Source organism: Pimephales promelas, chromosome 9 (assembly GCF_988280905.1).
Source record: "Pimephales promelas chromosome 9, fPimPro1.hap1.1, whole genome shotgun sequence".
Lineage (NCBI taxonomy): Eukaryota > Metazoa > Chordata > Actinopteri > Cypriniformes > Leuciscidae > Pimephales > Pimephales promelas.
The window spans coordinates 27,969,099-27,983,512 of record NC_142777.1 but is presented as its reverse complement, the minus strand read 5'-3'; positions in this window follow the sequence as shown (position 1 = coordinate 27,983,512).

The following is a 14,414-nucleotide window of genomic DNA, read 5'->3' as shown; positions in this document are numbered from 1 at the left end:
AGTTTGATTACATTAAATAGTTCTATAAATAAATACTATATCATATGTTTCTGCTATATACATAATATACCTATGTGTGTTTGTATAAATATAAATGCATTATTAATTTAAGAAGTGTGTTCATTTAAATTGTGATATTTTGAAAACAAACATTATTTGGTTATGTTCAGTTTGTGACTCTGAAAGGGTTGCCAACTTTGGGACTTTGGCAGGAGATTTTTCTTTTTTTTTTTCTTTTTTTTTTTTTTTTTGGTAACTCCAACCCTAATTTTTGAAAATTTCAGTCCTTGTTTACTAAGTATAAACTCTGATTTATGCAAAAATAAATAAATAAAAAATAGAATGGATACTTTTTTTTCAAGATTTACAATTAATTTACTGATTGCACTATTAAATAATAAAGATAGAGGTCATCTAACAACAACATCTAAACAATAAGAAATCTCAAAACAAAAGGGACCTATAGTAATAGGTACTCCACCCAGAAAACCACAACACACAAGTTTCACAAATTAGGCCTGTTATATGCACCACAGTTGCAGTTTGGCCTACTTTACTGTCTCTACAAATGATTTATCTGAAGCAGGGTTCGATCCGTTCTTAATCCGTTTATTGCGTCAGTCACATGACAAATAAACAAAAGAGTCGGAAGGTAAAGTAATTGTTTATGTTCCCTGTAAATTATTTTTGACTGCATTATAATGATTTGTTATTCATATCAGAATATAATTAAGACTGCGTAGGTGGATGTGTTTGGGGAATTTGGCTGTTTAAATTAAAGCTACATTGTGTGATTTTTACCCCCATCTAGCTGTGAAAAGGTATATGACCAACCAGTGAATATTAGTTTCTGTTCCTCTCAATTCCGATTTCGTTTTAACTCCTATGGTGGCCAATGTAGTTCAAGATTAACATGGATTCCAGTTCGACCTCGTCCATGAGTGTTAACTCAAACGTAAACGCGAAAGGCGAAGCTTGAATTAACGGGTATGTCCCTCTTTGGCTAATGTACTTTCAAGATGGAGGGGCAACATGGCGATCGACATTAGAACCCCTTACCCGTATGTATTTTCAATGACATATTACACACTCACGAGAATACTTTATTACTTGAACGAAGGTAATATACATTAATGAGCACATATATTTTTGAAAGAACAAAGTGTTTTTAGCTAAGGATAAACTAAAAGAGTTACACAGTGTAGCTTTAAGTATAACATTTAAAGCCCTTTAAATGAACGAAATGACTCGACAAAAGATTAATTTATTTTAATGAACGAGATCCAACAATCAAGTCAGTTAAATGATCCGAAATTCCCATCACAGGGTGCCATAAAGTTACAGTCTGCGGGATCAGTCTTGTTTAGGCCAATAACCGAAAACGTTCGCTCAGCATCCGCATTTGAGTGTGGCAGGCTCAACACAATCTGGACAACCTTTGATATTTTGGGGAATTTTTAAATTCCACTTGCCTGATTTGTCAAAATGTAATTTGTACCATGAGCCTATTTTTATTGAGCTAGCCCACATAACGCGCGTCAGACGTTTGCAACTATTATTATTATTATTATTATTATTATTATTATAGTTTATTTAGATAGGGACAGAAACAGATAACATAGATACACTTTGACAGTGATCTGATGTATGTATGTATTAATGTTTTTAGCCAAAGCTAATTTACAACATCAGTCCCTAGAAAGGCTTATTTAGTCAAATGTAATACATGCAATAAAATACATGAGCAATACAATAAGGGCTTTTTGATATTGCAATACAAGGGTAAAAATAGAGAGAGAGAGAGAAATAATAGAATATAATATAAATGACTAAAAGGAAAAAAAAACAGAAAAAAAACAAAAAACAAAGAAGGCAGAGTCGACAAGGACTAAATATGCGAACAACACTGTTCCTGAATTAACCACAATTGTTTTTTTTTTTTGTTTTTTTTTTTTGAAGATGTCTAATGTCGGGATGCATTTCAGATGATCTGGCAGAGAATTCCACAATTTTGCCCCTTTCACTGAAACAGCAGTCTGAGCAAATGATGTTCTACAAAAAGGGATGTTACAGTTGACTTTAAAAGTTGACTATAGTTGACGTTTGTACTCTCGGCACACAGACTGATAAGGCAAGGCTACGTCACTGTTACGGCTGTGGGCCTTAAACTCCTCTCCTGTCATTAATACGCTGTGGTCTAGTCACCAACAGAAAATTAACGGATAGAGGATTTTGGCGTGACACTTGGTGCGTGTGCGTGAGATTGATGCTGAAAGCGTGAGTGTCACGCCAGATGCGTGAGAGCTGGCAACCCTGCTCTTATCTTGTTTAACTGTGATCATGATAATTGCATTGTAGCTGTTCATGTCTTGCACAGTTTATAAACTCGAACAACCATGTACAAACCATACCGGGGAATAACTCAATTATATCAAAGCCTCAACTCACCCCCAAGTGTACTGAGGTGGTGCGCAATGACTGATGGGTAAATTTCTCTCTCTCCACTTCCAGTGAAGTGATGTTTTGATGTTCCCTTTTGTCATTCACAGTGCCCTTTAAACTGAACATATGGGCTGTGTCTGAAATCACATACTCTCTTGAGTAGGTACTTATTCTGTATAATGGGCTTTATGCACAGCTACTTCCTGAACTTCAGCCAGCTCCTTGTTTCCTGTCTGCCATTATTGGGCAAAATTGATTAATTCAGGTGTGTCTGATTATTGTTGCCATGACTACTGAGGTCAAGCACACCTGAATTAATCAATGTGTCCAATAATGGCAGACAGGAAACAAGGAGCTGGCTGAAATTCAGGAAATAGTGAAGCTGTGCATAAAGCCAATTCACGATCACGACCACTAAAAAGTACATTCTATATAGTATGAATGTAATCCGGGCATACTACATTCACCATGTTGTCATTATCCTGTGACCTTCCAGCATCAGCTTCATCGCTATTCACAAATTCTCTACCGTGGTCAGGTCTCATGGTCTCATAATAGTGTCCCTCTATGCACACAGAATCTCGCCTGAAGAAGTAGGTCATACAGGAAATATTTGCCTACTCTTTTAGGAGTCCTGTGAATTTTGGACATAGCCTACTGCTTTTGTCATATACTGTTTTTCGTCTATTATAAAGTATGTGATTTCGGATGCAGCCGTATTATCCTTTTTTATTGGAATCTCACTTATCATTGAATAAAGTTAAAGTCCCTTGATACAAACAGAAATACTTTTAAAACATGTATAATGGTCTCTAAATGTAGAAATCAAATCAATGTCTTGTCTTATTTGTTTATAAATTACTTTATCGGCGCTAGGTAATTTGGTGGTGGGTAATTTGTTATTTTAGTATTCGCAATTTCCACACATTTTAAATAAGAAATATCAAAACTAAGTAATTTATTTCAGCATATTAATAACTGATTTCTTAATTTAGTCTAGCCTCACAGTTAGCCTTTGCGCCCATAGGGAATGAACTACATTGTGGTATTACCTTATTCTTTATAATATTAAGGCAAATTTCAGCATGCAACCAATTGTACAAGCAATCAAACATATGAAATGTCACAGCTTATTAAGTTTTGTACCCTGCAGGCTAACATGGCACAATATTTTTGCATCAGATGGCAAGGTACTTAAGGGTTTCATTAAAGTAAGGAAGCCGATCACTTACAGTATATGAAAAAATAAAATAAAATAAAAAATAAACAAATCACAGCAAACCCAGGAAAGAAATTGTAAGTTAATGGGGTTTTTAAACAGCAAACAAATTAACATTATTCTAATTTTCATTTCTACCGCCCCTCAAAGGAAGGCAAATACCTGTCCAAAACCTTCCAGTAATGGAGGTTGTTAGATTTGTAGTTGTTTCTGTCAGGATCCAGAACCTTCTTGTCTTAGTTTGTTTTGCAGTATTGATCAGCTGACTAGACATTATCACACTTATATAACATGGCTACCTAATGGCACTTTTCCACTACACAGTACCAGCTCGACTCGGCTTGGCTCGCCTTTGTTTGGTTTTCCACTGTGTAAAAGTTGTACCTGTAACTGCTTTCTGATACTTTTTTGCATCACCTCCGGCGAGGCGGAAACAATGACGTGAAAACAATGCAGACTGCTGATTGGCCAGAGCGAATCGTCACCATTCACTGCGTTATCATTGCACACGCCAGATGGAGTATCCAGAATATCCCTGCCATTTTTAAATAGCTTAGCCAGAGATAGTTTCTAAACTTTAGGGGTGTAACGGTTCACAAAATTCACGGTTCGCTTCGATATGATACACTTGTGTCACGGTTCGGTTCGGTACGTTTTCGATTCAGCAAAAAGAAAGAAATGGCAGAGAAATTTCCTTGATTTTAATTTTTTTAATAATATTTTTATTAAAACTTACATCATAAAGTATGATTATTATTTTTTTTTTTAACTTTGAGCAATGATGGAGCTATACTTGACTTCTTAGGAGCATATAAAACAAAACAGCTCCTTGGACAAAATGAAATGTAATATTGTAGTAGATATAAACAAAGGTTTATATTAGTTCAGATTAACATTTGAGGGCAGCAATTGTATCCATAATGTCAAAATAAAACCAACGTGATGTTACTTGAAAGCATTATAGCGTAGTATTCCTGCAAAACTTCCATGGTAACAGTTAGTGTTACTACAGTAAACCCATGGCGAATGTTGCTGATCTGTGGACACTGGATAGTTCATTAATGGCACAATGTTTCTTCCTGGTTTCCTGGTTTCCAATGGATCAGCGCTGTTTGATCCATTAATAATGGAGAAATATGAATGTTTCTCACTAGATCTCGCAGCAATGTTATAACTTCAGTGGCGAATTTAAAAGTTTTCTTTACTGGATTTGGCTGTGTAGTAACAGTGCTGCTTCATTAAGATTGACTGGTCCAAACTGATAAACGGTCCGTCAACCACACAATCCCGAGTAGCTCAGTTTCGTTCTGCATACATTACATTTGCCATTTGATGTTGGGCAATGTTGTGGTCATGCCAGCGTCTATGAGCGCGCTTGCCACGCACACTGTGCCTACATTTGAAATAACTAAATTTTGGACGGCATGAAAAATGGTCCAACGAACGGTTCAATACGAATGCATGTATCGTTACACCCCTATTGTTGACTCTTAAGAAGATGGCCTGGGCACTCCAGTTAAACCTTTTTTATACCTAAAATCTCCTCTCATATTGTGTGTAGAATAGTAGAATGTAGAATTTTCACTATAATCCAAGACTTTACTTTTTTTTTACTTTAATCCAAGACAATACAAACATGCGAAGAACTGTCAAATGCTCTTACTATCAGAAAAAAATGAAGCATTAAAATTAGTTTGATTCAGCCTTTTTTTTTTTTTTTGGAAAATAAAACTTGTGCCTCCACCACATACAGAACACCTGAAACTTCCTCCTCTTGTTCTTTTTAAGCATGGAACACGTTTCCATGCTCTTTCTTCAGTTTTAATTGGTGTCAGAAGAGAATCAAAGGGAACAGAGGGAGAAAGGCACGTTGATCGAAGGACCTTAGAACGACTCCTTCCTGTGATCTGAACAATTGTAATTGTGTTGGACTTTTAGCTGGGAGTTTTGAAAAGACATCTTCAGTTCAATTACTGCTGTCACGGTGTCAAACCTCATCCCTAGGTGTTTCCCTTGGCTCTCTCTTTCTCTCTGTCTTTGCCTCTCTCTCTCTCTCTCTCTCTCTCTCTCTCTCCCTGTTGCTCACTTCTTCTTCCTCTTTTTCTCCAACATTTGTTTCATCCTGTGCATTATTCCATATCCTGCGGCTGCTGTGCCTCATTTCTGGAGTGGCTTCATTCACATCCATACTGATTCTCACACACTTTGTCTCTCATTCCTTCTTATGAGAACACCATGCAGAATTTTTATCTATTCCTGAACATGCACCAAATAAGCCAAATAATACATTTTCATTAGAATTCTTTGTAAATGCTTTTCAGTTGGTGTTTCGTCTGATTTGTTAAGATTCATTGATGAGTTTAGAGCTCTCCAAATATGCGTAATTAAACTGAATTCCAAAATAGTGCTGCAGTTACTCTCTGAAAGAAAGATTGTATTTAATAGAAGAAACATTTGGGAAATTTAGGAAAATTTAGGACATTTAGTGGTAAAAAAACAATGACCTTGTCTAACTGTAGTGAAAGTTAAAGAATGTTCTCATTTGCAATGTTTTCACAGTGTTGTATAAAGTCAGTTGCTCTGAGACAGGAAGTGGACACATTTGGCCATGTGAGCAGTGACCCCTCAAAAGTGACACATTCTGGGCATTCCACTCAGCACTGGATTCGCCCTCTCATCTTGTGAAGGTTATGACTAGATTCCAGGACTTCTTGTCACTGAGTGGTCTATTGGGAAGGTTAATTTTATATCGGTGTTCAGAGTTTTTTTTTTTTTTTTTCACCCTCACACTTTTCACTTTTAAGTGCAAGTATAAGGTCAGAATGTCAAACGGAGACAGCAGACATAACATTTTCTGATGACCTTGGATTTCCTTTTCCTTGGATTTTTCTTTTCATGGAAGTCTGGTTGTATGGTCTACCTATGATTACAGAAAATTATGCAGCATTGAGTTAATAATATGTGATCAGAAAATACATCTACATATTATTTTAGGGCATATTCTGCTTTGCTAGTGAACTTGTTGTCCCAAAAAGTAGCCGCTGAGTCAGTGTTTATGTTACATAAATAACAGGCCATGACACATCAGCTGGAGATTTTGTCCTGCGTAGTTGAGATGATGCAGGTTAGAGGTGATATTTCATACAGCTCCTTTCAAACTGCTTGCATTGTCACAGCTGTTAGTGGTGCTTAAACACAACACTTTCAGACCATTTAGCAGTTGGTTTCATGGGGATCAGAGTGATTAAAAAGATTGTTAGATTGCATGCAATTAAAGGGAAGTAGTTTACAATACTGTTCAAAAGTTTGGAGTAATTTTTTTTAAAAGGGGTCATATAATGCGTAAGAGTATAAAGAGTCCACTTTGTGTCTTCATAAAGTATGTTCTTGGTAAACGGTCTGTACACTTACAAAGTTCTCAATGCTTTATTTTGCATGCAGGGACCCTCGTTATGTTCCCGTGTTAGTGTGGGGCTATTTTGAGCCTTGTTGATGGTATTAACTAGCAATTTATTTGTACTTATTATATGCCCTCATGTACTAGCGTTATACGCTAAACAGTTTTAAAGATAAAACTCTTTACATTTGATTATGAAAACAAATCTCAGAGAATAGTCGACTGGGTACCAATGTTTTATTAGACCAAATGTTCATTTTGCGCCGGAGTTCTCCTTTAACATGATGTCACTTTGATCTATCTTTGTGTACAGGCAAGGTAGAGTAACTTAGTGAGATGTACGAACGTTATGTGTTTACTAATGTATAGTATGTACTCAGTTTGTAATAACACACTAACCATAACGTGTTGTTCATTATAAACATGGGATTAAGAATTATATTGTCAACGTTGTACATGGAAAACACACTGTAATGTAATTTACCTTAAGTGTAAACCTTAGTAAGCCTGCAAGCGATTTGCAAAGATTAATATAAAGGTTAAAACAATTTTACACTCACTTCTTCTGGAGGTTCAGCAGGGACATGAATAGTTGGTACTGATTGTTTTTCTCAGGAGCAGCTTCTTAGCAAAACCTTTATACTGAGCCTGACCCTTGTTTATGAAGCAGTCTGGTGAGAAATGATTCAAGAATCTAACAAACATGAAAGTATTGATGTTGCTCGTGCGCAGAGGTGGATATTAACGAATTACATTTACGTAATTGAGATGAATTCTTGTGAAGCGGATTTGCCAGTATGGAAATACTTCGTAGAAAAAAAGTCTGGTTGTCCTCGAGGATAGATATCCAATTTGCACAAAATGTAGCTAACTTGTGGTCAAATTTGTCCATACAACCATTGTTTACAGACACTTTGTCTGCCACACCTGTAAAACTGCTCATGTTTTTCCATCTATTCTCAAGGATGATCCTTACGCTGATCCTCTGAGTCCCATGATCATCATGGATGTGGCCATCATAAATCCCAGATGAGCCTCAGACACACTCTCTTGTAGAATGCACAGACACACACAAACCAGCAGCAAAGTGAGCAACATATCTCTTTGACTTTTGTTGATGCGCGTCAGAACAAATAGTGTAAAATGAGATTAAAGCAGTGACTTTCCAAATAAAACAACACACTTTTTATAACGTTTTCATGTTAGGGTTGAGGTTCATTTTTAAAGTGCCATTTGAGGAGCATTTGGCCAGGTAGGGATTTGAAGCAGTGTGTGTGTTTGTTTTTTTGCGGTCAAGCTCAGGTAGGCTGATCATTTGGAAACAGGTAACTAAAGCAGACGCAGGGCAGTTGGGGGGCAGCAGAGCTGCACTAATACCTTCGGACAGCCGGGTAAGGGACGGCCAGCCAGATTGCATCCCCAGGGTGGGCTAGGACAGAGAAAAGTGCAGGACAGGGACAGATAGGAACACAGAGCAATAAAAGTCAGACAGATACCATATTAATATTATTTTTTAATGATATTTTCATAAGCCTAGCTGTGGTGTATTTCACTAGTGAGAGAAAAACACAGCAGTATGTGTGTGTGTGATTGCTCCATGAAAGTGAGAATCTCTGCACTGATATCTTTTCTCATTTTCTAGAGGTCATCCGCATAGTAAAATCATTTCTGAATCTGACATTTAATCCATTCAAACAAATAACCCAAGTGAGCAAATCTATCCCTTCACATCTTCATCTATATGTCGCAGTAAAACACACAGAGACACACGTGACAGATCACACACCATCTGAAATGAGGCCTGAGAGGCTTAAATGACCCCTGATAAACATAAACCTTGTTTATCATCTCCATCACCTTCTATCTGTGGAGAGAATGAATCTGTAAGCACACACACATTCACGGTTTCACAAAGAATCTGTATTTATTTCAGTGATCTCATTAGGAGGTGTGTCTGCAGTATTGTATTTCATGCTGAGGGGAAAAGATGCCTGTATGTATGGAGTACTGAGTCTTAAAAGAGTGAATTGTAGTTCTGTCATACATATAAATATAAATTGTATTTGTGAGAGAGTCTTCAGGATATGTATATGGTTTATAATGACTGTTATATGTTGCAATTCATGAAGTATCATGAAACATGATCATCATGGAACATTTTTGTATAATTCATTCTAGGTTGAAGTTATTAATAAAAATTAATGTACTATTTTCTTCATAAATACATAAACTCGCTCACAGACATGATAAATCTATCTATAGAAATGTCTGCTTTAAAAAAACCCAATTCAAATAGAAAACAAATAATCATTCCTTTTGAGGGTGCTTTGTGGCAAGCTATATATTACGCCTAAATACATTTAAAGGTTCATTAAAAAGCTTTAGTCAGGGGCAACCCTAGTATACATGTAGACGGACATCTTTGACATTGTTATTCAGTCCTCCATGCTATGAGCATTACTTTTTAAGATGCTGTGTCATTGTAAAAGTGGTCAAACCTTGGAAAAATGCATTTTCAAGACTCTTGCATTCTTGAATTTGCTGTTGTGCTCTATCCATATGTTTTTGGGGTTTTTTTCATGATTAATTAAAATGAACATTGTTGTAGATCAAGCAGAGACTGTCAGGACATCACATATTCTACAACATTCCCATTGCAGTTATGAAGATGCAAAACCTGCACAGGCTGTCAAAACTAGAGACAGATTTTAATGAAGATTTATAGTGCTATCCTCATCACTCGTTGAAGACAGTAGACGATGCACTTCATCATCTGAAGAAACCGATCTCAGGGGGCCTTTGTCCAAATTGCTTCAAGCAACTTCACCTTTAATGTATCACTGAAGTCCATTATAGTTTGTGATGTGCACCAAATATACCCAGATTTTGCTGATCTATGCTTTGCAACGGCCTTGGGAAACAAATTGCCCTAGATGCTAAATATGAAAGACAAAGAGTTGCTCACCTCCTCAGGACAGCATATCTAAGTATGCTGACTTTTAAGACTGTTTATTGGCTACCTAATGCCTAAAGCAAAACAGAAAATAATGACATTCATTTCATGTATAACTACCATTTAAAAAGCAAATTACTAACATAAAGACAGAAACAAAGAGATGGGTTGAGAGATATAATTCAGATCCCTCCATGTGGCTTCTTATATCCATTGCATTGTTCCTGTTACTTTACTTAGGTCATGGATGTTGCAGTATGTAATTTAGGAACTTGTAAATTAGTGTCTTTTTTTTTTCTTAAAATTGTAAGAAGTAAGTCCTGGTCAGAAGAAAATTAGGTCATGTTTTATTTATTTTATTTTAGTGCTTTAGATTTACTATTCTGCATGGGGATTACACTAGATTAATATAATTTGTATTATTATTATTTTATTTGCCCCATCAATTCTAAGGATGCATTGTCTAAATGTAAATTTGTCTAAAAACTAAAACCAATTGTTTTCAATGCTTTTCAAGTGAATTTAGGTACAATTTTTAGAATTACAAGTAATGGCATTAATAAATTGTGTGTATAAAGAGATTAACTTGATGTGAGTATTAGATGATGGCAAAAGTCCATGGCCAAATATCCAATAATTTGGCTGATATTTATATCCAGTATTGACCAATACATTTTAAAGACCATTAATAGGCCAATAACCATTGCGCACTTGTGTATCCCTTTTCGATATGTCGTAAATGAAAACTGAAGCCAAAAATGGAAAAGTCATTGTTGATATTTTTGAGAGCTCATGGGCTCACAGAAGAGCAGTGTGAATGCAGAATAACATTTGTCCCAACTCAACATCTGGTGCCACCAGTGGAGAATTGTGTGGATAAGATGTAAAGAGACATGTTGATTGGAGTTGTTTTAATATTCATGCTCACATTCTGAGTTAGTCATCCGTGAGAGATGTAGAAAGTAGGAACATACTATCTAAAGGTCCATCGACATGTTGAGCTTGAGTCTGAATGAGGGTGACAGGTGAAGACTTTGCGGTCCACCCTGTAGACAACTGCCTAAGGGTGAGGGGTGAGGGGTGGGTGGAAAGAGACAGTATCTTCAGAAATTATAGTTTAAAACAAATTAACTTTGCACAATGTACAATTAATGTAAAATGTCTCTGAATATCCTGAAACCGATGCGAGTAGTTGTACTGAGTATTGGGAAGTTACCAACCATAGAATCACTCGAATACACTCACCCAAAGGATTTTTAGGATTTCTCATTAATGCAATTATCTAATCAACCAATCACATGGCAGTTGCTTCAATGCATTTAGGGGTGTGGTCCTGGTCAAGACAATCTCCTGAACTCCAAACTAAATGTCAGAATGGGAAAGAAAGGTGATTTAAGCAATTTTGAGCGTGGCATGGTTGTTGGTGCCAGACTGGCTGGTCTGAGTATTTCACAATCTGCTCAGTTACTGGGATTTTTACGCACAACCATTTCTAGGGTTTACAAAGAATGGTGTGAAAAGGGAAAAACATCCAGTATGCGGCAGTCCTGTGGACGAAAATGCCTTGTTGATGCTATAGGTTAAATAAGAATGGACCAACTGATTCAAGCTGATAGAAGAGCAACTTTGACTGAAATAACCACTTGTTACAACCAAGGTATGCAGAAAAGCATTTGTAAAGCCACAACACGCACAACCTTGAGGCAGATGGACTACAACAGCAGAAGACCCCACCGGTTACCACTACAAATAGGAAAAAGAGGCTACAGTTTGAAAGAGCTCACCAAAGGACAGTTGAAGACTAGAAAAATGTTGCCTGGTCTGATGAGTCTCAATTTCTGTTGAGACATTCAGATGCTAGAGTCAGAATTTGGCGTAAACAGAATGAGAACATGGATCCATCATGCTTTGTTACGACTGTGCAGGCTGGTGGTGGTGTGATGGTCTGGGAAATGTTTTCTTGGCACACTTTAGGGCCCTTAGTGCCAATTGGGCATCATTTAAATTCCACGGCCTACCTGAGCACTGTTTCTGATCATGTCCATCCCTTTATGCCCACCATGTTCCCATCCTCTGATGGCTATATCCAGCAGAATAATGCACTATGTCACAAAGCTCAAAGATCAATTTAAATTGGTTTCTTCAACATGAAAATGAGTTCACTGTACCAAAATAGCCCCCACAGTCACCAGATCTCAACCCAATAGAGCATCTTTGGGATGTGGTGGAACGGGAGCTTTGTGCCCTGGATGTGCATCCTACAAATCTCCATCAACTTCAGCACCTTGTTGAATCAGTGCCACATAGAATTAAGGCAGTTCTCAAGGCGAAAGGGGGTCAAACACGGTATTAGAATGGTCTTCCTAATAATCCTTTAGGTGAGTGTATGACACATGCAGATAGTTTTCTCATTTCTACTGATTTTACAGTCTGGTTATGATTCTGTCTGTCTTGTATTAGTTGAAGATTATACATGATCCTGGAAATCTTTGACAACATTTTATTGGACAACACCTTAGATACAGTATATGCTTGTACTGTTGTTGTAATTTCTGTTTAAATAGACTCCTTTTCATTATGTCACATTTTCGAGTTTCATATTGACTTCAACATGCATTGGGAGCTCCTTTCCTTTGTAGATTCCCTTTCTTTCCATTTCTTGCCATTTACAGTACGATTGAACCTCGTTCTTCCTAAGTGAGCATACAACAAATGTTTGTCTTTTTTGTCTCACAAACTGAAAACTGAGTTCAGATGAAGTTACTACTGAATCTGAACATGAAACTGCATCAGATGTGTCTGAATAGTGGTATTCCTTAAAAAGTTTTTGAGTAAAGTTGTGTGTGTGTGTGTGTGTGTGTGTGTGTGTGCATGCGGATGTCTCTGATAATAGAAGAACTTTCTGTGTCATGACAAATGAGTGCACTGTGCCCAAGCAACAGGGATAAATAATAATGCAATATAAATAATGCACAAGCTGCAGTATTTACTGCTACAATTGACACATGAGCCAACACACAGATAAACCCTTTTATGTATAAGGAAGCACATACAGTAAACATTATCCATAATTTAATATGTAACAAAGATGGAAGGTCTGTAGGTTAGGTATAGCACATGGGAAGTTGACATGGAAGTTAGCCTGGATATTCTGCAATGATTGGTCTCTAAATAGATGTTTTTGATGTTTCTGATGGAGTTTGGGATCCTTTGTAAGTTGGGGACACTTAATATTATGATGGTGTCAAACCCCAGTGCTGTGTGTGTTGTGTATGAAGTCCCATGAATATAAGCATAACATATGCATGTTCTTACTTTTTGTAGGGATAATTGGATCGCATGCATATATCTGCTCCATCACAAACCACACAGGCACATACAGACACCCCATGGCTAATAAAATGTCAGGCAGGCGTGAATCACTCTGTAATAGATGGAGTGTAAGTAATTTAGGTGACTTTGTCTGCCAGTCACAGCATAAAAACATAAACATAGATGCACAGATTTGTAGAACGGACAAATGGACATTCACAATGTTAGTTACAAACAAAGACAGAAGGTTCAAGTTCTGTTACACACACATTATGGGCATGGACCAGGATGGAGCATGTGATCATTGGTTAGTCACCTGGCCTGCGTTTCTTTTAATACTGATCACATATTCTTAAAGTTGGTGTGTATATATAGTCACATATGTGCAAGATAACAAATGCATTTGCATTTTTACACATGGAAAGTGCACACATGTTTGTCAAACTAATGTATCGTGGGCCTTGCTCCTCTCATGTCATGTTCCATTTCTTCAATTGATGTAAATGAGATCTCAGTCTTCCAAGAAACCCACCCACATTTGATCACTGTACAAAATGGTAGTGCAACGACTTGGGTCACTTGTGCTGTGATAACTGCATTTTTAATTGGGTTGTTTGGATGGATGGATTGATTGATTGAATAAGGGATTGAAGGAAGGATGTTACCAAAAATTCAAGATTCATCAAGTTATCATTGAAAAAACCCACTCTGATTAATGACCAATCTGAATATTGGAAGCAACATGTCCCTCTTCATGTCTGTGGTACGGCCCTGGATGGATGGTTTATTAGCTGTAAAAGTGTCTGAAATGTGAAGTAAACCAGAGGTCTTAAAAGAGAGTATAGAAAAGTGTAAATCAGTCCCACTGTCTTATTGTCAGGCAGAATCATGACCCTGTCTGAAGGGGCCGAAAGAGCTGTTGATCTTCGACGTGAAGCCGATCATGGAGATGAACGAGTGTGCAGATGCACGGATTAGAAAATGCATTATAGATCACAAAGTTATTTGTTGTTGTGAGCAGCAGCTGCTGTGTCTAACTGATCGATGGAGATCTCACAGTACACAACCTCTTCTTAGCTCTTTCATGTGTG